Source organism: Megalopta genalis, unplaced genomic scaffold (assembly GCF_051020955.1).
Source record: "Megalopta genalis isolate 19385.01 unplaced genomic scaffold, iyMegGena1_principal scaffold0070, whole genome shotgun sequence".
Taxonomy (NCBI): Eukaryota; Metazoa; Arthropoda; class Insecta; order Hymenoptera; family Halictidae; genus Megalopta; species Megalopta genalis.
The window spans coordinates 327,317-338,436 of record NW_027476139.1 but is presented as its reverse complement, the minus strand read 5'-3'; positions in this window follow the sequence as shown (position 1 = coordinate 338,436).

The window sequence follows — 11,120 nt, the reverse complement described above, 5'->3', positions numbered from 1 at the left end:
CTGAAGCTAAATCATGTGTTTTGCATGGATTTGAAGCTATATCATTTGTTTCGCTTGCATATGAAGCAAACTCGTTTGGTTCGTCTGCATTTGAAGCTATATCACTTATATCGCAAGTATCTGAAGCTAAATCATGTGTATTGCATGGATTTGAAGCTAACTCGTTAGTTGCGCCTGCATTTGAAGTTATATCACTTATATCCCAAGTGTTTGAAGCTCAGTCATTTGTTTCGCATGGATTTGAAGCTAAACCTTCTACATCGCATTGATTTGCAGCTAAATCATGTGTTTCGCGTGGATTTGAAGCTAACTCGTTCGTTTCGCCTGCATTAGATGCTATATCACTTATATCGCAAGTATCTGATGCTAAATCATTTGTTTCTCATGGATTTGAAGCTAAACCTTCTAAAGCGCATTTATTTGCAGCTAAATCATGTGATTCTCTTGGATTTGATACTATCTCGTTTGTTTCGCCTGCATTTGAAGCTATGTCACTTATATCGCAAGTATGTGACGCTAAATCATTGGTTTCGCATGGCTTTGAAGCAAAAATTCTACATCGCATAGATTTGAAGCTAGCTCGTTTGCATCATCTGCATTTGAAGCTATATCACTTATATCGCAAGTATTTGAAGAAAAATCATGTTTTTCGCTTGGATTTAATGCTAGCTCGTTTGCTTCATCTGCATTTGAAGCTATATCACTTATATCGCATGTATTTGAAGAAAAATCGTGTTTTGCATGGATTTGATGCTAACTCGTTAGTTGCGCCTGCGTTTGAAGCTATATCAATTAGATGGCAAGTATCTGAAGCTAAATCATTTGTTTCGCATGGATTTGAAGCTAAACTTTCTACATCGCATTGATTTGAAGCTTAAACATGTGTTTTGAATGGATTTGAAGCTAACTCGTTTGTTTCGCCTGCATTTGAAGCTACATCATTTATATCGCAATTATCTGAACCTAAATCACTTGCTTCGCTTGTATTTGAAGCTAATCCTCCTACATCGCATTGATTTGAAGCTAAATCATGTGTTTCGCTTGGATTTGAAGCCAAACCTTCTACATGGCATTGATTTGAAGCTAAATCATTTGTTTCGCAAGTATCTGAAGCTAAATCATGTGTTTTGCATGGATTTGAAGCTAAATCATTTGTTTCGCTTGCATATGAAGCAAACTCGTTTGGTTCGTCTGCATTTGAAGCTATATCACTTATATCGCAAGTATCTGAAGCTAAATCATGTGTATTGCATGGATTTGAAGCTAACTCGTTAGTTGCGCCTGCATTTGAAGCTATATCACTTATATCCCAAGTGTTTGAAGCTCAGTCATTTGTTTCGCATGGATTTGAAGCTAAACCTTCTACATCGCATTGATTTGCAGCTAAATCATGTGTTTCGCGTGGATTTGAAGCTAACTCGTTCGTTTCGCCTGCATTAGATGCTATATCACTTATATCGCAAGTATCTGATGCTAAATCATTTGTTTCTCATGGATTTGAAGCTAAACCTTCTACATCGCATTCATTTGCAGCTAAATCATGTGTTTCGCATGGATTTGAAGCTAACTAGTTAGTTTCGCCTGCATTTGAAGCTATATCACTTATATCCCAAGTGTTTGAAACTAAATCATTTGTTTCGCATGGATTTGTAGCTAAACCTTCTAGATCGCATTGATTTGAAGCTAAATCATGTTTTTCGCTTGGCTTTGAAGCCAACTCGTTTGTTTCGCCTGCATTTGAAGCTATATCACTTATGTCGCAAGTATCGGATGATAAATCAATTGTTTCGCATGGATTTTAAGCTAAACCTTCTACATCGCATTGATTTTAAGCTGACTCCTTTGCTTCTCCTCCATTTGAAGCTATATTACTTATATCGCAAGTATCTGAACCTAAATCATATGATGCGCATGGATTTAAAGCTAAACCTTCTACATTGTATTTATTTGAAGCTAAATCATTCGTGTCGCATGGATTGGAAGCTAAACCTTCTACATCGCATTGATTTGAAGCTAAATCTTGTGCATCGCATGGAGTTGGAGCTAACTCGTTTGTTTCTCCTCCATTTGAAGCTATATCACTTATATCGCAAGTATCTGAACCTAAATCATTTGTTTCGCATGGATTTGAAGCTGAACCTTCTACATCGAATTGATTTGAAGCTAAATCATGTGTTTCGCTTGGATTTGAAACTAACTCGTTTGTTTCGCATGCAGTTGATGCTAAATCATATATATCACAAGTATCTGAATCTAAACCATTTGTTTCGCATGAATTTGAATCTAAGCCATGTGTTTCGCATGAATTTGAACTTAAATCTTGTCTTTCGCATGCATTTCAAGCTAAATCATGAGTTTCGCATGGATTTGAAGCTAACTCGTTTGTTTCGCCTGCATTTGAATCTACACCACTTATATCACAAGTATCTGATGCTAAATCATATGTTTCGCATGGATTTGAAGCTAAACCATGTCTTACGCATGAACTTGAACCTAAAGCTTGTCCGTCGCATGCATTTGAAGCTTAATCATGAGTTTTGCATGGATTTGAATCTAACTCGTTCGTTTCGCCTGCATTTGAAGCTATATCGCTTATAACGCAAGTTTTTGAAGCTAAATCGTTTTATTCGCATTGATTTGAAGCTTTGCCGTCTACATCGCATGAATTTGAAGCTTAGCCGTCTACGTCGCATTAATTGGAAGCTAAATCATGTGTTTTGCATGGATTTGTAGCTAACTCGTTTGTTTCGCCTGTATTTGAATCTACACCACTTATATCACAAGTATCTGATGCTAAATCATTTGTTTCGCATGGATTTGTAGCTAAACCTTCTACATCTCATTGATTTGCAGGCAAATCATGTGTTTCGCATGGATTTGAAGCTAACTCGTTTGTTCCGCCTGCATTTGTAGCTATATCACTTATATCGCAAGTGTTTGAAGCTAAATCAATTGTTTTGCATGGATTTGAATCTAAACCTTCTACATAGCATTGATTTGAATCTAAATGATGTGTTTCGCATGGATTTGAAGTTAAACCTTCTGGATCGCATTGATTTGAAGCTAAATCATGTGTTTCGCTTGGATATGAAGCTAAACCTTCTACATCGCATTGATTTGAAGCTAAATCATGTTTTTGGCTTGGATTTGAATCTAGCTCGTTTGTTTCGCCTGCATTTGAAGCTATTTCCGCTATATCGCAGGTATTTGAAGGTAACCCATTTATTTCTCATGGATTTGAAGCTAAGCCTCCTACATCGCATTGATTTGAAGCTAAATCATGCGTTTCGCTTGGATTTGAAGCTAACTCGTTTGTTTCGTCTGCATTTGAAGCTATATCATTTATATCGCAAGCATCTGATGCTAAATCATTTGTTTCGCATGGCTTTGAATCAAAAATTCTACATCTCATAGATTTGAAGCTAGCTCGTTTGCTTCATCTGCATTTCAAGCTATATCACTTATAACGCAAGTATTTGAAGAAAAGTCATGTGTTTTGCATGGATTTGAAGCTAACTCGTTCGTTTCGCCTGCATTTGATGCCATATCACTTATATCGCTAGTATCTGAAGCTAAATCATGTGTTTCGCTTGGATATGAAGCTAGCTCGTTTGTTTCGTCTGCATTTAAAGCTAAATCACTTTTATGGCAAGTATCTGAAGCTAAATCATTTGTGTCGCATGGATTTGAATCTAAACCTTCTACTTCGCGTTGATTTGAAGCTAAATCATGTGTGTCGCATGGAGTTGATGCTATCTCGTTTGTTTCTGCTGCCTTTAAACCTATTTCATTTATATCGCAAGTATTTGAAGCCAAATCATTTGTTCCGTATGGATTTGAAGTTAAGCCTTCTACACAGCATTGATTTGAAGCTAAATCATGTGTATCGCATGGATTTGGAAGCTAACTCGTTTGTTTCGTCTGCATTTGAAGCTATATCACTTATATCGCAAGGATTTGAAGCCTAATCATTTGTGTCTCATGGATTTGAAGCTAATTCGTTTGTTTCCCCTGCATTTGAAGATATATCACTTATATCGCAAGGATTTGAAGCTAAATCATTTGTTCCGAATGGATTAGAAGCTAAGCCTTCTACTTCGCATTGATTTGAACCTAAATCATTTGTTTCGAATGGATTTGAAACTAAGCCGTCTGCTTCGCATTGATTTGAAGCTTAATCATGTGTATCGCATGGATTTGAAGCTAAGCCTTCTACTTCGTATCGATTTGAAGCTAAATGATGTGTATCGCATGGATGTTGAAGCTAACTCGTTTGATTCGTCTGCATTTGATGCTATATCACTTATATCGCAAGGATTTGAAGCTAACTCGTTCTTTTCGCCTGCATTAGATGCTATATCACTAATATCGCAAGTATCTGATGATAAATCATTTGTTTCTCATGGATTTGAAGCTAAACCTTCTAAAGCGCATTTATTTGCAGCTAAATCATGTGATTCTCTTGGATTTGATACTATCTCGTTTGTTCCACCTGCATTTGAAGCTATGTCACTTATATCGCAAGTATCTGACGCTAAATCATTGGTTTCGCATGGCTTTGAAGCAAAAATTCTACATCGCATAGATTTGAAGCTAAATCATGTGGTTCGCATGAATTTGAATCTAAATCTTGTCTTTCGCATGCATTTGAAGCTTAATCATGTATTTTGCTTGGATTTAAAGCTAACTCGATTGTTTCGCCTGCATTTGAAGCTATATCAAATATATCGCAAGTATTTGAAGCTAAATCATTTGTCTCGCATGGATTTGAAGCTACACCTTCTACATCGCATTGATTTGTTGCTGAATCTTGTGCATCGCATGGATTTGGAGCTAACTCGTTTGTTTCTCCTGCATTTGATGCTATATCAGTTATGTCGGAAGTATCTGAACCTAAATCATATGTTTCGCATGGACCTGAAACTAAACCTTCTACATAGCATTGATTTGAAGCTTAAACATGTGCTTTGCATGGATTTGAAGCTAACTCGTTAGTTTCGCCAGCATTTGAAGCTATATCATTTATATCGCAAGTATCTGAACCTAAATCACTTGCTTCGCTTGGATTTGAAGCTAATCCTCCTACATCGCATTGATTTGAAGCTAAATCATGCGTTTCGCTTGGATTTGAAGCTAACTCGTTTGTTTCGTCTGCATTTGAAGCTATATCATTTATAACGCAAGCATCTGATGCTAAATCATTTGTTTCGCATGGCTTTGAATCAAAAATTCTACATCTCATAGATTTGAAGCTAGCTCGTTTGCTTCATCTGCATTTCAAGCTATATCACTTATATCGCAAGTATTTGAAGAAAAGTCATGTGTTTTGCATGGATTTGAAGCTAACTCGTTAGTTGCGCCTGCATTTGAAGCTACATAAGTTATATCGCAAGTATATGAAGCTAAATCATTTGTTTCGCATGGATTTGAAGCTAAACATTCTACATCGCATTCATTTGCAGCTAAATCATGTGTTTCGCATGGATTTGAAGCTACCTCGTCAGTTTCGCCTGCATTTGAAGCTATATCACTTATATCCCAAGTGTTTGAAACTAAATCATTTGTTTCGCATGGATTTGAAGCTAAACCTTCTAAAGCGCATTTATTTGCAGCTAAATCATGTGATTCTCTTGGATTTGATACTATCTCGTTTGTTTCGCCTGCATTTGAAGCTATGTCACTTATATCGCAAGTATGTGACGCTAAATCATTGGTTTCGCATGGCTTTGAAGCAAAAATTCTACATCGCATAGATTTGAAGCTAGCTCGTTTGCTTCATCTGCATTTGAAGCTATATCACTTATATCGCATGTATTTGAAGAAAAATCATGTGTTTTGCATGGATTTGAAGCTAACTCGTTAGTTGCGCCTGCGTTTGAAGCTATATCACTTAGATGGCAAGTATCTGAAGCTAAATCATTTGTTTCGGATGGATTTGAAGCTAAACCTTCTACATCGCATTGATTTGAAGCTTAAACATGTATTTTGAATGGATTTGAAGCTAAGTCGTTTGTTCCGCCTGCATTTCAAGCTATATCATTTATATCGCAAGTATCTGAACCTAAATCAATTGCTTCGCTTGGATTTGAAGCTAATCCTCCTACATCGCATTGATTTGAAGCCAAATCATTTGTGTCGCATGCATTTGAAGCTATATCAGTTATATCGCAAGTATCTGAAGCTAAATTATTTGTTTCGCATGGATTTGAAGCTACACCTTCTACATCGCATTGATTTGAACCTAAATCATTTGTTTCGCATGGATTCGAAGCTAAACCATCTACTTCACATTGATTTGAAACTAAATCATTTGTTTTGAATGGATTTGAAACAAAGCCTTCTACTTCGCATTGATTTGAAGCTAAATCATTTGTGTCGCATGGATTTGAAGCTAAACCTTCTACATTGCACTGATTTGAAGGTAAATCGTGTGTTTCGCTCGATATGAAGCTAACTCGCTTGTTTCCTTTGCATTTGAAGCTACATCACTTTTATCGCAAGTATCTGAAGGTAAATCATTTGTGTCGCATTGATTTGAAGTTAAACCTTCTACATCGCATTGATGTGAAGCTAAACCGTCTACATCGCAAGTATCTGAAGCTAAATCATTTGTTTCGCCTGCATTTGAAGCTATATCACTTATATCCCAAGTGTTTGAAACTAAATCATATGTTTCGCATGGATTTGAAGCAAAACCTTCAACATCGCATTTATTTGAACCTAAATCATTTGTTTCGCATGGATTTGTAGATAAACCTTCTACACCGCAATGATTTGCAACAAAATCATGTGTTTCACATGGATTTGAAGCTAAACATTCTACACCGCATTGATTTGAAGCTCAATCATGTGTTTCGCTTGGATATGAAGCTAACTCGTTTGTTTCGTCTGCATTTGAAGCTATATGCACAAGATTTAGCTTCAAATCAATGCGATGTAGAAGGTTTATCTTCAAATCCATGCGACACAAGTGATTTAGATTCAGATACTTGCGATATAAGTGATATAGCTTCAAATGCAGACGAAACAAACGAGTTAGCTTCCAAATCCGTGCGATACACATGATTTAGCTTCAAATCAATGCTGTGTAGAAGGCTTAACTTCAAATCCATGCGGAACAAATGATTTGGCTTCAGATACTTGCGATATAAATGAAATAGGTTTAAAGGCAGCAGAAACAAACGAGATAGCATCAACTCCATGCGACACACATGATTTAGCTTCAAATCAACGCGAAGTAGAAGGTTTAGATTCAAATCCATGCGACACAAATGATTTAGCTTCAGATACTTGCCATAAAAATGATTTAGCTTTAAATGCAGACGAAACAAACGAGCTAGCTTCATATCCAAGCGAAACACATGATTCAGCTTCAAATCAATGCGAAGTAGAAGGTTTAGCTTCAAATCCATGCGAAACAAATGATTTAGCTTCAAACAATTGGGATAAAGGAGATATAGCTTCAACTGCATGCGAAACAATCGCGTTAGCTACAAATCCATGCGAAGCACATGACTGAGCTACAAATCAATGCGATGTAGAAGGTTTAGATTCAAATTCATGAAAAAACAAATGATTTAGGTTCAGATACTTGCGATATAAGTGATATAGCTTCAAATGGAGGAGAAACAAACGAGTTAGCTCGAAATCCATGTGAAACACAAGATTAAGCTTCAAATCAATGCGATGTAGAAGGTTTAGCTTCAAATCCATGCGAGACAAATGATTTAGGTTCAGATATTTGCGATATAAGTGATATAGCTTCAAATGCAGGAGAAACAAACGAGTTAGCTTCAAATCCAAGCGAAACACATGACTTAGCTTCAAATCAATGCGATGTAGAAGGTCTAGCTTCAAGTCCAAGCCAAACACATGAATTAGCTTCAAATTAATGCGATGTAGAAGGATTAGCTTCAAATGCATGCGAAACAAGTGATGTACCTTCAAACACTTGGGATATAAGTGATGTAGCTTCAAATGCAGACGAATCAAACGAGTTAGCTTCAAAATCCATGCGATACACATAATTTAGCTGCAAATCAATGCGATGGAGAAGGTTTAGATTCAAATCCATGCGGTACACAAGATTTAGCATCAAATCAATGCGATGTAGAAGGTTTAGCTTCGTATCTATGCGAAACAAATGATTTAGCATTAGATACTTGCGATATAACTGAAATAGCTTCAAATGCAGGGGAAACAAACGAGTTAGCATCAAATCCATGCAAAACACATGCTTAAGCTTCAAATCAATGCGATGTAGAAGGTTTAGCTTCAAATCCATGCGACACAAACCATTTTGCTTCAAATATTTGCGATATAAATGACATAGCTTCAAATGCAGGCGAAACAAACGAGTTAGCTTCTAATCCATGCGAAACACATGATTTAGCTTCAAATCAATGCGAAGTAGAATACTTAGCTTCAAATCCAAGCGAAACACATGATTTAGTTTCACATTCTTGCGAAACATATGGTTTAGCTTCATATTCTTGCGAATCAAATGGTTTAGCTTCAGACACTTGTGATGAACATGCTTTAGCTTCAACTGCGTGCGAAACAACGAAGACAGCTTCAAATTCAAGCGAAACACATGACTTAGCTTCAAATCAATGCGAAGTAGAAGGCTCAGCTTCAAATAAATGCGAAACGAATGATTTAGCTTCAAATACTTGCGGTATAAATGAAATAGTTTCAAATGCGGGCGAAACAAACGAGTTAGCTTCAAATCCATGCGAAACACATGATTTAGCTTCAAATTCATGAGAAGCACATGGTTTAGCTTCATATTCTTGCGAAACAAATAGTTTAGATTCAGATGCTTGTGATAAACATGATTTAGCTTGAACAGCATGCGAAACAAACGAGTGAGCGAAACACATGATTTTGCTTCAAATCAATGCGAAGTAGAGGGCTTAGCTTCAAATCCATGCGACACTAATGATTTAGCTTCAAATTCATGCGGAATGATCCAATTAGCTTCAGATTCATGCGAAATGAACAATGTAGCTCCAAATTCATGCGAAATGTACAATTTAGCTTCAAATCCATTCGAAATGCACGTTTTAGCTTCAAATTCATGCGAAATGATCGATTCCGCTATAAATTCGTGCGGAATACACAATTTAGTTTTAAATCCACGCGAACAAACGATTTATCTTCAGTATCATGCGAAATACACGATTTTAAATTCAAATTCGTGCGAAACACGCGATTTTCAAATTCGTGCGAAATGCAAGATGCAGCTTCGAATCCATGCGAAACAAACGACTTAGTTTCAAATTCATATGTTTCGGCTGAATTCGAATCTATATCATTAGTATCAGCAGAATCTGGAGCTAAATCAGCGGTCTCTGCAAAATTCGAAGACTAATCGTATGTTTCGACAGAAATTGAAGCCAAATCGTACGCTTAGTCTTACATTGAACTAACTCATATGTTTCGTATGACGTTGAAGCAATATTATGAGTATCGGCTGAATCTGAGGCTAAATCAGCTGTAATTGCTAAATTTGAAGGATAATCTTATATTTCGACAGAAATTGAAGCCCAATCGTACGTTTAGTCTAAATTTACTGATAGCTCGTATGTTTCCGCTGAATTTGAAGCAATATCGTAAGTATCGTTTGAATCGGAGGCTAAATCAGTTGTATCTGCTAAAATTGAAGGTTAATCGTATGTTCGACAGAAATTGAAGCCAAAGCGTACGTTTAGTCTTAATTTGAAATAATCTCACATGTTTCGGATGACCTTGAAGCTATATCATGGGTATCGGTTGTATCGGATGTTACGCAGAATTTGAATGACTTCACTTTTTGAAAGGAGCTGGAAAGCTATGGCTTTTCAGCGTATGTTTATTTTACAATAGTTTTATAAAATTGATACATTTAGAGTGGGAACTTTTCCACTGTGATCGATGTTCCAGCCCGATCATAAGAATGTCACTGCCCGCACGCATAATTAATGGCCTATTCATACCTGTGCCTTATCTTTTGTTGGGACTGAGACTGGGGCGGGAAGGGTCAGCGTTACATCGGATACTAAATCAGCTGTATCTGCTAAATTTAAAGCTTAATCGTGTGTATCGACAGAAATTGTAGCCAAATCGTACGTTTAGTCTAAAATTGAAGCTAAATCATATGTTTCAGCTGACCTTGAAGCGATATCATAAGCATCGTCTGAAACTGAGGCTAAATCAGCTGTATCTGCTAAATTCGATGCTTCGTCTTATGTTTCGTCAGAAATTGAAGCTAAATCGTATGTTTAGTCTAAAATTGAAGCTAACTCATATGTTTCAGCTGACCTTGAAGCGATATCATAAGCATCGTCTGAAACTGAGGCTAAATCAGCTGTATCTGCTAAATTCGATGCTTCGTCTTATGTTTCGTCAGAAATTGAAGCTAAATCGTATGTTTAGTCTAAAATTGAAGCTAACTCATATGTTTCGGCTGAGCTTGAAGCTACATCATGAGTATCGGCTGAGTCTGATGCTAAATCAGCTGTATCTGCTAAATTTGAAGCTTAGTCGTTCGTTTCGTCCGAAATAGGAGGCAAATCGTACGTTTAGTCTAAAATTGATGCTAACTCATATGTTTCGGATGACCTAGAAGCTATATCATGAGTATCGGCTGAATCTGAAGGTAAATCAGGTGTATCTGCTAAATTTGAAGCTTAATCGTATTGTTCGGTAGAATTTGATTTCAAATCGTACGTATAGTATAAATTAGAAGCTAAGTCGTATGTTTCGGCTGAATTTGATGCTATATCATAAGTATCGACTGAATCTGAAGCTAAATCAGCTGCATCTGCTAAATTTGAAGCGTAATCGTATGTTTGGACGGAAATTGAAGCCAAATCGTACGCTTAGTCCAAAATTGATGCGAACTCATATGTTTCAGCTGACCTTGAAGCTATATCGTAAGTACCCGCTGAATCTGGGGCTAAATTAGATGTATCTGCTAAATTTGAAGCTTCGTCTTATGTTTCGACAGGAATTGAAGCTAAATTGTACGTTTAGTCTAAAAATTGAAGCTAACTCATATGTTTCGGGTGTCCTTGCAGCTATATCATGAGTATCGTTTATGTCTGAGGCTAAATCAGCTGTATCTGGTAAATTTGAAG